The 19233-nt window shown below is 42.9% G+C and overlaps 1 protein-coding gene across 1 annotated transcript in view; it reads left to right on the top strand.

Moving 5' to 3' along the window:
- Positions 1-19233, top strand: part of PDE11A (phosphodiesterase 11A) — a 449211-nt gene that overhangs the window by 333998 nt on the left and 95980 nt on the right. The gene's annotated exons all lie outside the window — the stretch shown is intronic.

Here is a 19233-nt window from a genome sequence, read left to right as displayed (position 1 = left end):
TGAGCGTCTCTATCAGGCGTTGACTCTTCAGTCCCTCTCCTTGTCCCAAAGAGAACCAAAGAATAACCGGTATAAATGGCTTTATCAAGCAACTTTTCACACCATTAAATCACTTTGCTGTTCATGTAGCAGCAGGACACAAACTCAGAAACACATTACACACAAATTGGAGTAGCAGCAGAGGAAAGAGCAGCTGCTCCAGAGCTGCCTGCTAACTGGGGACGAGGTTGACGATGAGGCTGGCCCCTAGCACGCGCCTCATGCTGGCTCAGCCACATCCCCTCTGAGCCAGGGTCCCCTCTTTTCGAGTAGAAATAGAGTTGAAACCTCTGTTACCTCTCTTGCCCATTGGAAATGAAGCTTTTCCTCAAAACCCAAGATACCGCCTTCTTTACTTTGCTAACCACCTCTTCCTTCAGAGGAAACTGTTCTCAGAGAAATTAGCCTTTTACATCTGTCAATCAAATTAGGCTAACTTTTAGGGAAAGCCATCTGGATGGTATGGAAATGAACATGACAGAGATCTATTCTGTCCTGCCCTCCAGGGGGTCCCTGTCTAGTATGATGAAGGAACGCACACCTCTCTGCAGGTACCTGGCATACAGGAAGCCCTCACTAAGTATTTGTTGAATGAATGAGTGAAAGCATGACTGCACAGTAATTTTAAGAGATGGTAGCAAATGCTATAGAAGAATAAAAGACAAAATATACTGGGGGACTTGACTTGAGAGATGTTCTGGGGTGGGCTTTATGTAGGGAGAGAGGTAAGACCAGAGCCTTGCAGATGGAGGCTGTTGAGCCTTGCAGGGTGAGACAAATTGAGGATGGCACACCAGGGCTCTCCTGGGGGAAGGAATCTTTCCTGGGCCTTTTCTCAGCAGCATAGCCAGGCAGTCATTTTCTAAATAAGGGAAGTACCACAATAGGAGCACAGGGATGCTAAGGCCTCACTCAACAAGATATTAGGCTAAAGCACAACACGGTCGCCAGCTCTCCACAAGAGGATCACAGCCTGGGAGGATGGGCAGCCTGATTTCAGATTCCACAAGGTTACAGTCCCCTTGATCTTTATCTTTTGAGATGATGAACTTGAACTTGATGAATCATGTTTTTCTCCAATGTGTTTTGGATATCCCAGCCTAGAGTACATTTCTTTGCAAGAGTGGATACGGCACAGTTTGCTACGGAGAGGAAGCCTTTCTCGATTGTCTTCTCCAAGGAACCAGGGAAAGACGAGACTAGAAATATCATTAGGATACTTTGGAAGAGGGCCACTATGGATCTGGCATGAATATTTATCTTGAGTTCCTGGAGATTTAGTATTCAGTTCATCTGCGATAATGGTAATTATCTGTTATGGATGAAATTGAATTTCCTTCCCCTCCTAAATTCATATGTTGAAACCCAACCCCTAGTACCTTAGAATGTGACTGTATTTAAAGATAGGGTCCTTAAAGAAGTGATTAAGTCTAAAGGACATCATGGAGGGGGGGGGGGTGTTGCTAATCCAAAATGACTGGTGTCCTTATAAGAAGAGGAAGAGGCACCAGGGATGCACACTTGCGCACACATGCACGCACGCGTGTGCGCACACACACACACAGAAGAAAGGCCATGTGAGGACAAAGCAAGTCGGGAGCCATCTGCCAGCCAAAGAAAAAGGTACAGCAGAAACCACACTTGCCAACACCTTGATCTTGGACTTCCAGCCTCCAGAACTGAGAGAAAAGGAATCTGCATTGTTTAAGCCTCCCACAGTTCAGTCATTCAGTCGTGTCCGACTCTTTGTGACCCCATGAACCACAGCACACCAGGCCTCCCTGTCCATCATTGACTCCCAGAGTTTACCCAAGCTCATGTCCATGGAATCGGTGATGCCATCCAGCCATCTCATCCTGTCGTCCCCTCTTCCTCCTGCCCTCAATCTTTCCCAGCATCAGGGTCTTTTCCAATGAGTCAGCTCTTTGCATCAGGTGGCCAAAAGATTGGAGTTTCAGCTTCAACATCAGTCCTTCCAATGAACCCCCAGGGATGATCTCCTCTAGGATGGACTGGTTTGATCTCCTTGCAGTCCAAGGGACCCTCAAGAGTCTTCTCCAACACAGTTCAAAAGCATCAATTCTTCGGTGCTCAGCTTTCTTCATAGTTCAACTCTCACATCCATACATGACCACAGGAAAAACCATAGCCTTGACTAGATGGATCTTTGTTGACAAAGTAATGTCTCTGCTTTTTAATATGCTGTCTAGGTTGGTCATAACTTTCCTTCCAAGGAGTAAGCATCTTTTAATTTCATGGCTACAGTCACTATCTGCAGTGATTTTAGAGCCCCAAAAAATAAGCTCTGACTCTATTTCCACTGTTTCTCCATCTATTTCCCATGAAGTGATGGGACCAGATGCCATGATCTTCGTTTTCTGAATGTTGAGCTTTAAGCCAATGTTTTCACTCTCCTCTTTCACTTGCATCAAGAGGCTTTTTAGTTCCTCTTCACTTTGTGCCGTAAGGGTGGTGTCATCTGCATATCTGAGGTTATTGCTATTTCTCCCAGCAATCTTGATTCCAGCTTGTGCTTCTTCCAGCCCAGCATTTCTCATGATGTACTCTGCATATACGTTAAATAAGCAGGGTGACAATATACAGCCTTGATGTACTTCTTTTCGGTTGTGGCAGCCCTAGCATGTGAATACACTGATATATTTTGAGGGCCTCCTATGAACCTGGCAGAAGTATTTTATCTCAATTTTTTAATGACTATGAAATACAGTTATTGTTATATTCCTTTTTCAGAAGAGAAAATAGATGCCCAAGGCTACAGCTCTAGCAAGTGGTGCAAACTCAGAGTCTAAGGCACATCTGTCTGGCTCCAGACATGATGCACTTAGCATACCACTAACCCGCATTTGGGATGGAGCAGTCATGAAAGAAATACGAGGCTGTAATAATTGCTGACATCTGAGAACTTAATCCTTTCCTTATGGAACTTATGAATGATGAGAGACAGACTTACGAAGGTAAATGAATAAATAAGTACTGCCTGGACCAGACCGTCTGGAATCAATAACGCCATGGCAACGCTGCAGTGCATCTAAGCTGAGAGAGAGCATTCAGATGACTGTGAAGACAGCATAAGGGAGTGGCTGCAGACCTAGGGCAGAGTCAGCAGCTTTCTAGTTATGGGAACTTAGGCATTTATTCTTACTCATATCCTTAACCTCATCAGTTTCCTCATCTGTGCTAAGGGGGCTAAATTGGGACTAATGGTGGAATATTACCCCTGGGTTGTTGGAGGATTAAATATAAAGCACTTTTCATGATGCTTGGTACATAGTACATCTCAATAAATGCACCGTGGTGGGAAAAAACATTCTTCTAATGCATATCTTACTAGATACTAACAAAAGAGCCAACCCATCTACATGTGTTTGAGTTCCTGTTTAAATGAAAATTCTAAATGTTGTTAAATTTATGTGTATTTTCACTGACACTTATATGTTTCCAAATATAATTTTGTTTCCAAAATATGTTTGCCTTCTCAGGACATTCAGCTTAAATAAATACCAACATATACCATCACCAACACAGTCAAGGCAAAGTTAAAATGTTCATCAGTGTGGAAGGACAGTCTGAAGAAAGGCAAGACAGAGAGGACTAATAAAATACTGATAGAAGTCAGAGCAAATTAAAAATTGTGTGTGTGTGTGTGTGACACTGCGTGCATTGATGGACGTGTGAATGTGTTTTAGGGCACACCTGCGCCCACCTGAGAGTAAATGCAGGCACAATTCTAGACAGTGAATTGTGCGTGGGGAATCCGTCCCCCACCCTGCATGCCTTTCTTGATAGATTGTTTCTTCACTGCCGGTGATTGCTTTCTTCTGCCTCAAGAGTAGAAACTTTTTTATAATGCTTCCTGTGCTTTTATAGCAAAAACCAATATAAATATTACTGGATCTATAAGTAAAAGAGTATAAAGTCTTATTTATCTTGCTGCATAGAGAAGCCATGGAAAACGTGTGGAAAGTTGAGTCTATTTTTCTCCAGGAAGACATTCAGCTACACACTGTGGCAAAGCAGAGATGCTTAATTTCAGAGATGACAGAGGGACTCTGTTATATTTTTGGTTCACAGGATTTTCATTGCTTCTGCATGTGCATGAATATTGAGATATTTCTCTGACCAATTCTTGGAAAATGATATTGCCTGGCCAACCACATATGTTTGCAATGATACGTTGCACTCCCAACCCCAACTAACAGGCCACAATGATGGGGCTTCAGATGTAGAACAAGGGGAGAGAAAGTGGGATCAGGCCAATGGCATGAATGGAAAACCCGAGCAAAGCCGTGTCCTGGTCGGCAGCCTCACACGCTCCCTCCCAGTGCGGCCCCACTGTTGGCATCAGCTATGAGTTCTAGTCCCAACTGCCAGGTTTTGCCCCTCCCTGGTTCTGCTCCCATGGAGGGATGTGGAACTTTGTAACAGGGTGTTGGGACCCATCTTCCCAGCACACGAGGGTAAGATCAGGTGGGACTTTGACCAGAACCACAAAAAGGGGAGGTTGAGGTCCCAGTTCCTTTTGATCCCCTGTCCTTCTCTACCCCTTCACAGGTCTCCAGGCTCCGTCTCCTTGCTGTCCCTTCTGCTTCAGGCACAGGATCATGGTTCAGAATTAGAATTCATTTATTTCTGTGATTCTCACTAGTGGAAATCCTTTGATAAACCTCTAATTTCAAACTGCAGAAACAAAACAATGTGATGTTCCTTAGTCTTTAGCTGTGTGTTAGTCCACTCAGTCAGTTCAGTTCAGTTCATTTGCTCAGTCATGTCCGACTCTTTGCGACCCCATGAATCGCAGCACGCCAGGCCTCCCTGTCCATCACCAACTCCTGGTCCTTATTGTGCTTAGTCGCTCAGTTGTGTTCGACTCTTTGTGACCCCATGGACTGCAGCCCACCAGGCTCCTCTGTCCATGGGGATTTTCCAGGCAAGAATACGGGAGTGGGTTGCTATGCCCTCCTCTGGAATTACCAATTCCCAAACCCAGATCCATAATGAAGAGCTGATGTCCTGGACAACCTCAACTCTTTCTTACAAAAGTTATTTCACCTTCTTTCTCCTTCATTCTTTTCTATCTGGTTGTCAAGTTGTTGTCACATTTCTTAGGGAATTATTCTCATTTTCTGTCCCGCTTTATGAGCCTTACCTTCCACCCCATTGCCTCCAAGGTATTTTCATTTTAATAGGGAATAATTCTCTGATTTATGTTAATGAAACTCTAATGATGATGTTTCAGGCAGGCAGAAGAGAGCCCTCACCTGGAATTTTAGATCTTTCCTCCCAGCCTGGAATGCAAGCGGTTATCTTTTCAAACCATGTTGAAATCATATTTGTGCATAAAATCGCATTTTTTTCCCTTTGCACCATTCCCACCAACAGTTGGGAATTTCTGACCATCTATTATAAGTTTCTGTTTGTGAAATAAACATCTGAGTCTGCTCACTAAATTCAAACCTTTAGAAAAACTGCAGCATGCTGAGGCTAATAGCAGAAAAGTTAAAGGTGTTGGGTGAACTTTTTGTTTCCTAAGATGCCTAGATTGTTCTGAAGCTAATATAGAAGGGCTGTTAGTTAGAGTAGTTAGTATTTAAGCTATAGGAAGCTAACATTTGAAGTGTCTTCTTGTAAATGGAGGCAATGTTGAGTAAGTCTGTATTATTCATTACAGACTCTGTATTACTTTGTAAACGATGGCCGAGGTTATCATCTATAAATCTCTTTAGTAATACTGTTTAATTTCCTACCCCTCTTTTAATACTCTTCAGGTGGACTTAGAGACTTAGATAAACCACCAGTGAGTGCAGAGTATACCCCTACCCATCACACAATTGTAGAGTCCCTGCCGTGTGCCCTGTAAGCTACCAGGCACCGTGGAGCATGGAAGAAGCACATCTCAGGTGAGGCTGCGGCTGAGAGGGGCAGCAAGGACTCAAGCAAAACCCACAGCTCAGCACGTCGAGGTGGAGGTGGGCAGGAAGCCACTAAGGTCCAACTGAGGGTATGAGTCAGGGAGGCAGTGTACACACGGGATGGTGATTCTGTCGGAGCCAAGACTGAAGGCAACAGTTCACTGGGCTGGAAAGGCCACGCTGGACAGGCAGCACTTGGTTTACGGTGTTCCTATCTCACAACTTTCTAACAGGTTGCCAGGCGATGTTGATGTAATTGGTCTGGGGTCCAGCTCTGCATCACTGGCTTGGGAAACTTTTCCATGAAAAACACAGAAGATATTTCTCCGTAGATTGAGAGATAGCATAGCTATGTCTCTGTGGGTCTCCTTTGCCCCTGCTTTTTTTTTTTTCTTAAATCTTTTGAACACTGTAAATCATCTAATATATCAGATTATCTTTGTAGTAGTTATTAGGAAGCCTGCAGACAAATTTCTGGCTATCCTTACAAATGCATTGATGGTGCTGTGGCATACAGTTTGTTTAGTAACTTCACTTCTGATTGCTTTACATCCCTATCCTTAGTTTCCCTTTGATTTGTCTTCCTGGCCTATTTTTAATTTCTTTTTTCCTCTGTTATTGCCTGGATCTTTGAAATCCACATTAAACATTTTTAAAGACAAAACAGGTTATGTCTCTTTCAATACCACCAGCAACAACAAAACAACACTTTGATATACTATATTGAGTAATCTTTAGTAAGAAAGCAGTAAACTTTAATAATAGAAACATTTTTTTGTTTCAAAGAGAAATTACTTAGGAATGCCAGCCTCACTTAGGGACCGTAAGCTAGATGAACAGACATTTGAAATTAAAGTTTCAGATTAATTTAATTTGAAATTAAAGTTTTAACACATCATCTTCTCTTAAGGCTGGTTCTATTTACCAAAAACAGTGCTTTTAAGATCACTGTAACATACAAAATCCAAGGTGGATTGATCTTGTAATCTTACTTTTAAACAATCTTCTTTCATAAAGCACCTACGGAAAACATGGAAATATATAGTTATATACTGTATCAACTGCATGTGTTAAAGAGGAAACACTTGATACCTTTCTTTTAAAAACTTGTACTAAATGATTTTTAAGTAATTTTTATTTACTTGTTTATTTGTGGCTATGCTGGGTCTTTGTTGTTATGTGAGCTTTTTCTCTAGTTGTGGTGAGCAGGGGCTAGTTTCTAGTTGTGGTGCCCTGGCTTCTTATTGCCATGGTTTCTTTCATTGTGGAGCACGGGCCCGAGGCACCCGGGCTTCAGGAGGTGCACCAAGTGGGTTCAGCAGTTGCGGTCCCCAGGCTCTAGACCACAGGCTCAGTAGCTGTGCTGCAGGGGTTCAGTTGCTCTGAGGCATGTGGGATCTTCCCAAACCAGGGATCGAACCCATGTCTCCTGCCCTGGCCGGCAGATTCTTTACCCCTGGCCCACCAGGGAAGCCCAGTACTGAAGGGTTTTCTACTTTATTTTAAAGGTTATATACTAGGAGAAAAGAAAATCTCTTTTGAAATGACTTGTTTCTGTTGAAATGCATTATTTAAATTTTCAGTGCTGCTAATGAGAACTGTTTCTTGGACAAACATAAATAATGAGGGCGTATTATTGGTAGAACTCTCCAGGAGCCATGGTTGAAAAGACAGTTCACATAAGAGAAAGTTTTTCTATTTCAAAAGGAGGTAGTCCCCATGATGTTTCTTTTTCTTTTGCTCCTCACCATGACCAGAGAAATATGTGGGAATCACACTTTCTCATGAAGGTTGTGTAGCTGCATGAAAGATAGCAAAGGCAGTTTCTGAGATTAACAGGAAACAGTTATAGATAAGATTGTTTCACCAAAATAGCTCAAGCAGAAATAAAGGAAAGGCCCTGTGATTTTTAACTTATGGTGAAATTTCTGAAAATCACATATGAAGAGATGGTAGAAGTTTCATCCTTCTATTAAGAGGATCGAAGTGATAGGTCTGTTCACGCCAGAAAACCAAAGTGAACAATACAATAATTGAGAATAATTAAATTTTAGCAAGAGAAGGGGAAAGTTGCACCCAGAGTTTGTATTTCTTTAAACTTTGCTCTCTTTTTCAATATAGTAATATTGACTACTAATCTTCCTTGCTTTTATACACTTAAAAAAGGCAAATATATAAAATGCCATTTGACTTACTTAGCCCTGTAATGGGAAGCTCTGCCATTCCATGGAAAGCTTAGGTGTTCATAGATACCAGGACACTAGGGGCAAACAGCCTCTAGGGAAGTTCTTCTCAAACACGAGTGCACATGAGGGTCACCAGGGGATTGTGTCCAGTTAAGAACCCATGTTAAACTACAGAGGAATCAGGAGAAACTATGGACCTCCTTCCCCAAATCACACATAAACACATTCAAGCCAATCTGCCTAGATGGTTCAGGAACCTAATTCCTACTCTAAGGGGTATATTTGAAAACCTCAGAGTATAAAGTGGCTATAAATATTACAGTGATCTATGCAACTGCAAGGAGGTCCAACCAGTCCATTCTGAAGGAGATCAGCTCTGGGTGTTCTTTGGAAGGAATGATGCTAAAGCTGAAACTCCAGTACTTTGGCCACCTCATGCGAAGAGTTGACTCATTGGAAAAGACTTTGATGCTGGGAGGGATTGGGGGCAGGAGGAGAAGGGGACGACAGAGGATGAGATGGGTGGATGGCATCACGGACTCGATGGACGTGGGTCTGAGTGAACTCCGGGAGTTGGTGGTGGACAGGGAGGCCTGGCGTGCTGCGATTCATGGGGGTCACAAAGAGTCGGACACGACTGAGCAACTGAACTGAACTGACTGATGCAACTCCAGAGAAGGGCATGGTGACTGTGGGATAACAAGGAATGAGTGAATGGGATGAACTTCTACAGCAGATGAGACTTGAATTGCAGCTGGCAGAGTAAGGAGGAAGTCAAGCCCTGTGGGTGGAAGGGTAGAATAATCTGAAGCCGTGGAGGTAGAGATGAGAAAAAGGAGGATAAATTCCCAGCCTGATGCTTCCATGGAAAACTAGAAGATGGAAACACTGGATGGGCAATGTGGGGCCAGTTTATGAAGATACTTGGATGCCAACTAAGGAATTCACTTCATTCATCAGGCCACATTCAGTCCTTGAAGACATTTAAAGCGGAAGTGACATAGTAAAAACAGAATGGGCTGAATTAAAAGGATAAAGTCTAAGTTTTTACATATGAACATATACTATGTTTATTATTGGCTTTAGCAAGAGATAGAACAGGGCCTTCTTTTTTAAAAACTATTTCTTGGCAATTCTTAGACATTTATATTCTCTCTTAGGTTCTAAATTTTACTGCTTCTGTATATTAATTTAGCCCATGAAATGCAGAGTTTGACTATACCATTGTGTGCCTGGCCCCAAGAACACGAGGAGGACTCGGATCTTCTCATCCCTGCCGCCCGTGCCACCAGATGGCTTCGAGCCTTTCGTAGCTTCTGTGTTGTGTGTAGATGAGTGAGCCTGTGTAGCCTGCGAATGTGCTGGGCCCACACCTTCTTAGTCAACTGATGGTGCACTACCTAAGCTTCATTGCTCCCTCTTTTTGGAATTCTGTGTCTTTCCCAAGCTTCACATGCAGTAGAAATACCCCAACTTTCCCTCTTCAGAAGTTGGTGTACGTTAAGTAAGCAGCCTCATATACTGTGCTGTGCTCAGTCCTGTCCGACTCATTGCAACCCCATGGACTGTAGTCTACCAGGCTCCTCTGTCCATGGCGATTTCCCAGGCAAGAATACTGGAGTGGGTTGCCATTCCTTTCTCCAAGGGGTCTTCCCGACCCAAGGATCTCCTGAGTCTCCTGCAATCGCAGGAGGATTCTTTACCACTAGCACTGTCTGGGAAGCCCTCATCCTGAGATTCATAAGGAACTGTGTCCTCCTTTCTTGAGGAAGAATAAAATCAGTTACAATTTCTTCCTCCACCACCGGAGAGGGGACTAGGTACCATCCAAATTACTAGTTACTTCTGGCTATCCTTACAAATTACTAGTTACTTCTAGTACTACTAGTCCCTCTAAAGCCTGACTGCACGTGTTTTGAGCAGATCTCAGCTGTGTCCCAGACGTCCAAGAGAAAGCTTCCCAGAACCCCATCTGGTCAGAAGGATGCCTCATCTCCCTGCTCTCCACCCACCATCCTGTCTGCTTGCTGCTTCCCTTATTTTACTCTGCTACGTTGCCCAGCCAAGCATGGTATCAGAGTCCCACCAGCGCTCTGCTGGTCAGTGTGAGCTGAGGTCCTTTGCCTCAGGTCTGCCTCTGCTCCTGCAGAGGACAAGTTAGTTTTTTCAGGATGGTCTTGAGAGTATTGAGCTGATTCTGTGTTCACAGTAGTCAAAACAAAGCTAATATCTGGAGCTTATTTTAAGAGCAGTTGTGAGTTTAGAGACCTCCCTGAGTGGATTCATCCAAGTACAGATCAAAGCATTGTCCCTTCAAATGGATTCAGGTTGACCATCATAAAAAATGGATCAAGAGGCTAGTCATGCAGGAATTCCAAGCACTGTTCACGGTGCACCTATGTTATCTGCATAATGCAAGCTTAGGAAACCCTTTGGCTTGGCAGTGGTCTATTTTTAGAGGCAGTCCAGTACCCTTGCCTGGAAAATCCCATGGATGGAGGAGCCTGGAAGGCTGCAGTCCATGGGGTTGCTGAGGGTCAGACACGACTGCGCGACTTCACTTTCACTTTTCACTTTCATGCCTTGGAGAAGGAAATGGCAACCCATTCCAGTGTTCTTGCTTGGAGAATCCCAGGGATGGGGGAGCCTGGTGGGCTGCCGTCTATGGGGTCACACAGAGTCGGACACGACTGAAGCGACTTAGCAGCAGCAGCAACATAGTAGTTAGGAGCCAGGCTCTAGAAAAGATGCCTCAGGTTCATATCCATCTCTACCAATCACAACTGTGCAAATGTGAACAAATTGTCTGTCATCTGTTTCAGTTGCCTCATCTGTAACATGGGATTAGGAATATTTCCTACCTCTAGGGTCCTTGTGAAAGTCAAATGAATTAATATACATACAGTGCTGGAAGAGTGCCTGTCATGTATGTAGTAAGTGCTATAACACTGCTGGCAAAACAAAGAACTTTGCAGTCCCTTCTGGATCACCACAGTCCAGGGTCCTGTCTTCATTATTTCATTCATCCCAGGATCTTCTTGTCAAGAGGGATAAGTGGGTGAGTGGCTCGGACTGGCAACACAGTTCCCCTTTCAATTGCTAGGGCAGGACCACCATCCACTTTGTTGTTTCTTCCCATTTTCTGAGCATCATAAAATGTAATATTCATGTGTCAAGGGATCCAGGCTAGTATTTTAACATTTTACAGCCTCTTGGTAAAGCTACCTTTTCAGTTTTAGAGGAGGCAGTTTTATGACTCCCTTTGATAACCACTTAACTATGAAGACCCAAACAAAGAAGAGGAATGGTCAGAGGATATCAGGAACTCCCAGACAGCTAGAGTCCCACTTCTTGAACATTATTCAAATTAGCTCCAGGACTCATAATTCTGTGTTTTCATTTATTGCGGCAATAAAGTAAATGGTTCTTTTATCCAAATGTTATTTCCTGGCTATTAATTCAGTAGCTATTTTGGATTGTAGCACTCCTCTTTGATTTAGGGAAATGGTACCTTATAAATATTTAAAAGTTGAAGACTGACACTTGGAGAAATTGACTTTGATTTGTTTTGTTAATATCCTATGGCTAGACTCATTACAGGTTTGGAAGATGCGGCCCCGTTCTCTACTTATAAGAGATGGGGTGCTTGTGGCTCTATAACGAGGAAATTTGGGGATGCTCTTCTCAAATCTTTTGTGGACTAGATCTCCATGTATGCCTCCAGTGGACACACATGACTCTCTTCTTCATATATTTCTCCAGAAACTGCTCTTGAACTCAAGAGTGTAGTTGAAAACTATCAATACTTCTCAAAATAGCTGAAAATGGTCAAAGGCTTGGGACTTTCTCTGCATCTACGAGTATCAGCAAGGGTTTACGACAGGGCCCAGGATGATCTATACACTGGTATGATTTAACCATGGATCAATCAACCTATTAGGGGAAAAAAGACAAGGTCAATAAGGATGGGTCTTGGTGAACCAGAGGTCATCCTACATTTTTCAACCTAATGTTCTTATTTCCTTTCCATTAACATTTCATAATGAAAAAATGCCTATATTCTTTAATTTTTAAGATAATTAAGGGAATTTAGTGCCTTTGAAGGATAGAGGATTTATAATGGCATCAGGGAATACACTATAAATAACCCGCAAGACAAGGGCCACCTGGAAAGCAGCAGTGCAGTCCCCATCAGCAGTAAGAGGGTTATCTTCCTTGGCCAGTGCAGAACCCAACTCCTCTCCTTAGACCAGAAAGACCTGCATGTTCTGGGACAGGGCTTCTACCCTCTTGGGAAGTGGTTTTCCAGCTGTATTTGAATTTAAACAAATTATAACAAACACAGAACATTCTAAGTACATGGCATTCTCTGTATGCAAAGCCCTGAAATGTGTGATGGAAGTAGACAGTCATTCTGGAGCTTCTCTAAGGGAAAGAAACATGCCATCTGCCTCTGAGATTGTTACAGCCTAGTGAGTGAGATCAGGATGACACATAAGAGAGAGGTCTACATGGTTGCAGCCAGGCTCGTGCACATAGATTCAAAGGGACTTAATCCAAAGGCTGGCTTACATGTGAGCTCTCCAAGCTGACCATTTAGTTTAGTTCAGTTCAGTCACTCAGTCATGTCCGACTCTTTGCCACCCTGTGAATTGCAGCACACCAGGCCTCCCTGTCCATCACCAACTCCCGGAGTTCACCCAAACTCATGTGCATCGAGTCGGTGATGCCATCCAACCATCTCATCCTCTGTTGTCCCCTTCTCCTCCTGCCCCTAATCCCTCCCAGCATCAGAGTCTTTTCCAATGAGTCAACTCTTCTCATGAGGTGGCCAGAGTACTGGAGTTTCAGCTTTAGCATCACTCCTTCCAAAGAAATCCCAGGACTGATCTCCTTTAGAATGGACTTGTTGGATCTCCTTGCAGTCCAAGGGACTCTCAAGAGTCTTCTCCAACACCACAGTTCAAAAGCTTCAATTCTTCGGCCCTCAGCTTTCTTCACAGTCCGACTCTCACATCCATACATGACTACTGGAAAAACCATAGCCTTGACTAGACAGACCTTTGTTGGCAAAGTAATGTCTCTGCTTTTGAATATTGCTATCTAGGTTGGTCATAACTTTCCTTCCAAGGAGTAAGCGTCTTTTAATTTCATGGCTGTAATCACCATCTGCAGTGATTTTGGAGCCCCCAAAAATAAAGTCTGCCACTGTTTCCACTGTTTCCCCATCTATTTCCCATGAAGCTGAGCATTTAAGGCACTATTTAATAAAGATCATTTAAATGCTTACTAGATAAAGATGGTACAGTAGATACACTCATTTTCTTTTGTTGAAGCCCAACTAAAATAACAACAAAAGGACATTTTTAAGGGCATGTATTCTCAAAAATATAGAAATTGGGCAAGGACTTAACAAAGATAAACTTTTTAAAGCTAGAAAACAGATGGATAAGTATTAAGTAATTCAGCAAACCCTAGAAAGACAAAATAAGCTATCAGTGGGAAAAGCTGAAAGGTAAACACGTTTACACCACAGACCCCTCCCCATCAAACAGCTCAGGAATTGGCTAAGTAAGTACCTTTGGAAACAGAGATGAAGGGAAGGCTATAAATAAGAAACAGAGAATCTAAGAAGCAGTTTGACCTCCAGATTCTTTATCCCACCCTCCACTCTGTAAAGACTAGAGGCTTATCCTCTGAAGAAGGTATAACAGCAGGTCTCTGGGGTGGGGTTAAACAAGCGCAGAGCTTGCGGGTAGGAATGCAGGCTGAAAACAAGAGGATTGAATGAAGTTATGGACCAGTGCTGAGTTTCTTCTCCAATCTCTGTTCCTGTAATACTGGAAGATTCTTCTCTGAGGAACCTGAGTAGCTAAAGAGCAAAGACCCAAAGATTCAGACATTCAGTGGCTTTCCCAAGGTAAGGGGTCAGTCAGATCCCTGTCCAGAGAAGCCCCCAGAAGCTCTTCTAAAAGAAGCTTTCAGGGCTCTGCTTTTAAACAGGGGCAGAAAACCAAAGATCACCACACAGCTGGGCAAAATCTCTGTTACCTCGGAAGCCTTGCCTGTGTTAAAATGATTTAAGGAAGGATAAGCTGATTGAGAAAGAGACTAAACTATCAACCATGAGTGGATTAAGGATGTATTTACCATTGTGCTGAATACCTAGAATGGAATATTATTCAGCTTTAAAAAAAAAGAAGGAAATACTTTTCTACGGTACATTGTGGTGACCCCTGAAGTCATTTTGCTAAGTGAAGTAAGCCAATCACAAAGGGACAAGTACTGCATGATACCACATCTGAGGTATCTAGAGAAGTCAAACTCACAGAGACAGAAATAAGAATGACTGTTTCTGGCGGGGTTGGGGGTGGTGGCGGATGGAAAGTTGTTCACTGAGCACAGTTTCAGTCTTGCAAGATGAAAAAGTTCTACACATCTGTTATACAATAAGGTAAATCTAGTAAATAATACTGTGCACTTTAAAAAATTTGAGAGGATAAATTTATGCCGTATTGTTTTAAGGGAAGCTCCAGTGGCTTGGTGGTAAAGATCCTCCTGCCAATGCAAGAGACATAAGAGACACAGGTTCGATCCCTGGGTCCCCTGGGAAGGTCCCCTGGGAAGGTCCCCTGGAGAAAGGAATGGCAATCCACTCCAGTATTCCTGCCTGAGAAATTCCATGGGCAGAGGAGCCTGGCAGGTTAAAGTCCATAGGGTCACAAAGAATCAGACAAGATTTGGGGATTAAACAATAACAATGTGTGTTTTTAACCACAATAAAAAAGAGAGACGCTAAAACAAAATGAAGAGAGTGACATAAACTCTGAAGGGAGAAGAAAGTGTCAAGTAGAATTACTGACATCCTCAGAGTGGTAAGAGAAGATATTGCCTCCTGAAACAAAATTAAGGTGCTATTAAAAAATAAAAATAAACCCAGACAAAAAGAAAACTCTTAGAAATGAAAGCTGTAGTATTAAAATATTAAGGAGAGATTATATTTCCTAGAAAGAGTAAAAAGAAATAAAATTAAATACAGGACAGGAGGAAAAGGAAAAAAGAAAAAACAGTCCAAAGTTCAGATAAAAGGAATTCCAGAAAAATAACAGATGGGAAGAAATCATTAAAGGTGCATTTTTCCATTCTTTCTAGAATTGCAGTTCATGCTTTTCCAGATTAAAGGACACACAAAGTACTTAGGGTTATACATGAAACTAAACTCACACCTCGGCACCTTTTCATGACATTTCAGAACTCTGGAAGCAAAAAGAAGATCCCACAAAAACAGAGAGGGAGAAGGAATCATTTGCAAAGGTAATGAGTTCATAATAGCTTCTGACTTCTCCAAAGAAGATCTAAAACCAAAAGAGAATGCCCTCAACATTCTATTGGCATGACTTCCAACCTAGCAACTGACATATGGGCAAACCTTCCATCAAATGTGACAATAATATGAAAACATGCCAGACGTGCAAGCTCTCATAAATTTACCTAGCACATACATCTTTTCTCGGGAAGCTATTGTAAGATGTGTCTCACCAAAATAAGGAGAGAGCCAGGAAAGAGAAAGATGTGGGGTATAGAAATAAGAGAGATGAAGGCACCCCCAAAATTATGGTGAAGAAACGTCTAGAATGAAAGCTCTATGTGAGGCAGAGATGAGTGCAAGTCCCGATTATAGTTCAGAAAGTTCCAACAGAGATTTCTTCATAAAACTATTGGAATACTCAAAGCATCTGAACATTTTCAGATGAGATTTAGATAATTAGTGGAGAGTTAATCCTGAAAGATGATGCTGTGAAAGTGCTACACTCAATATGTCAGCAAATTTGGAAAACTCAGCAGTGGCCACAGAATGGGAAAAGGTCAGTTTTCATTCCAGTCCCAAAGAAAGGCAATGCCAAAGAATGCTCAAACTACCGCACAGTTGCACTCATCTCACATGCTAGTAAACTAATGCTCAAAATTCTCCAAGCCAGGCCTCAGCAATACGTGAACCGTGAACTTCCTGATGTTCAAGCTGGTTTTAGAAAAGGCAGAGGAACCAGAGATCAAATTGCCAACATTCGCTGGATTGTCGAAAAGACAAGGGACTTCCAGAAAAACATCTATTTCTGGTTTATTGACTATGCCAAAGCGTTTGACTGTGTGGATCACAATAAACTGTGGAAAATTCTGAAAGAGATGGGAATACCAGACCACCTGACCTGCCTCTTGAGAAATCTGTATGCAGGTCAGGAAGCAACAGTTAGAACTGGACATGGAACAACAGACTGGTTCCAAATAGGAAAAGGAGTACATCAAGGCTGTATATTGTCACCCTGCTTCTTTAACTTCTATGTAGACTATATCATGAGAAACGCTGGACTGGAAGAAACACAAGCTGGAATCAAGATTGCCAGGAGAAATATCAATAACCTCAGATATGCAGATAACACCACCCTTATGGCAGAAAGAGAAGAGGAACTAAAAAGCCTCTTGATGAAACTGAAAGAGGAGAGTGAAAAAGTTGGCTTAAAGCTCAACATTCAGAAAACAAAGATCATGGCATCCGGTCCCATCACTTCATGGGAAATAGATGGAAACAGTGGAAACAGTGTCAGACTTTATTTTTTTGGGCTCCAAAATCACTGCAGATGGTGCCTGCAGCCATGAAATTAAAAGATGCTTACTCCTTGGAAGAAAAGTTATGACCAACCTAGAGAGCATATTCAAAAGCAGAGACATTACTTTGCCAACAAAGGTCCATCTAGTCAAGGCTATGGTTTTTCCTGTGGTCATGTATGGATGTGAGAGTTGGACTGTGAAGAAGGCTGAGTGCCAAAGAATTGATGCTTTTGAACTGTGGTGTTGGAGAAGACTCTTGAGAGTCCCTTGGACTGCAAGGAGATCCAGCCAGTCCATTCTGAAGGAGATTAGCCCTGGGATTTTTTTGGAAGGAATGATGCTAAAGCTGAAACTCCAGTACTTTGGCCACCTCATGCGAAGAGTTGACTCACTGGAAAAGACTCTGATGCTGGAGGGATTGGAGGCAGGAGAAGGGGACGACAGAGGATGAGATGGCTGGATGGCATCACCGACTCGATGGACGTGAGTCTGAGTGAATTACGGGAGTTGGTGATGGACAGGGAGGCCTGGCGTGCTGCAATTCATGGGGTGGCAAAGAGTCGGACATGACTGAGCAACTGAACTGAACTGAACTTAGAGGTTGAATTAGTGATCAGGGTGGAGAAAACTAAGCTCACATTAATGAAGACAGTTTCTTAATTGTGAGAATACAAAATCCTATCAAGGAAAAGTAACCATAGTAAATTGCATGACTTAGCTGTGAATTTCTTTTACAGAGTCATTACACTATAAATCCTGAATATTTCTCCAAACAAAATTACTATATTACTATACTGAGGAATGAGAAGGGATGGTATATGAGGTAGCAAAAGTTGATAGATACAGAATAAGACAGCTTCATCTTCATTTCAACAGGGAGGAAGCTAACAGATAATGCTTAAAACAGAAAATCATTTAAAAATAAAATCACAAGCACCTTACTTCGCCAAATTAAAAAAATATGTATCTAGATGATTTGAAAGTGGTTGCCTCTAAGTAAGGGAAAGTGTTGGCACTCAAAGAGTTCTGCTAGTGTGCGTATGTCACTAACCTTACAGATCTAACTTACTCTTAAAACTATATGCATGTATAACTTTGATTTTAAATTATTTCAAAAGAAAAAAACAACAACAAACAAGATAATAAAGTGCTTAGCATGAGTCCAGGACCTCCAAATAAGGACGCCTCCACACAAAGACTGTTTCCATCACCACTGTGTTGGAATTTCACAAACCTTACCTTTTTCATTCTAAGGAGTTAGATTCTACAAATATGTTACTATAGTAAAGTGATTCACTGAAAGATAAGCCGACTAGTTTTTTTAACTACTACTTTTAAACTGTATTTATGTATTCATTTTTGGCTATACTGGGTCTTCCTTGCTGTGCGCAGGCTTTCCCTAGTCGAGTGCGGGCTTCTCGTTGCAGCGGCTTATCTTGTTGCAGAGCGTGGGCTCGAGGGTGTATATGCTTCAGTAGCTGTGGTTCCCAGACTCTAGAGCGCAGGTTCAATAGCTGCGGCTCAGGGACTTGGTTGCTCTACGGCATGTGGGATCCTCCTGGATCAGGGATCCAACCTGTGTCTCCTGCATTGGCAGGCAGACTCTCCCCCACTGAGTCACAGGGAAGCCCCAAGTTGATTAGTTTTTTTAAAATGTATTTACGGCTGCGCCAGGGCCTCGCCACTGAGTGGGGCCTTCTCCAGCGGAAGTGAGACGGGGCCACTCTGTGCCACAGTGCCCTGTGCCTCTCATCACGGTGGCCTCGCCCCCTGCAGCGCGCAGGCTGCAGGGCACAGGGGCCTCAGTAGCGGCTCTGGAGCCTAGAGCGCAGCTCAGTGGCTGTGGTGCACGGGTTCAGTTGCCCCGCAGCATGTGGGATCCTCCGGGACCAGGGAGCGAACCCGCTCTGGCAGGCAGACTCTCCACCTCTGAGCCACCAGGGAAGCCCCCACACTGATTAATTTTTAATAAAATTAAACAGCAGAATAGCAGGCAGAGAGTCTGTCTGCAGTTGTTCATTGTTCTTCCACATTGTGGTGAATAACCAGTGCTTGGATTTTAGCCTAGAGATGTGTGTTTCTGTGGAGGAGAATAGGGCCGGGGAGGAAGGGTTGATTCAGTGGTCTCTGGGATGCTTACAGGGAGGAGAACTGGATTTTATTGCTCAGTCTAAGTGGTCCCAGAGCATAAATTACTCCTTGGATAATTTACACCCAGTGACTAGACTAGGACTATGAATACAGAAGGGTCCCTGATAATCTGAAAACATAGAAATGATTCCCTTACCAAGCGTGGCCCAAAGAATATGGTAAACCCAGTGAAACCAGAAAAATATCCCCAAAGAATTTTTCTTGCCTTTAAATTTGAGTAGGGCAACAGATTGACAGCTGCCTAACAGGAGTGTTTTGAAAACACTGAATCTGTACCACCAGTGTTATAACGACGTTGTGATGTTTTTATAGAATGACAC

Source organism: Capra hircus, chromosome 2 (genome assembly GCF_001704415.2).
Source record: "Capra hircus breed San Clemente chromosome 2, ASM170441v1, whole genome shotgun sequence".
NCBI classification, from domain to species: domain Eukaryota; kingdom Metazoa; phylum Chordata; class Mammalia; order Artiodactyla; family Bovidae; genus Capra; species Capra hircus.
This window is presented reverse-complemented; position numbering and strand designations above follow the sequence as displayed.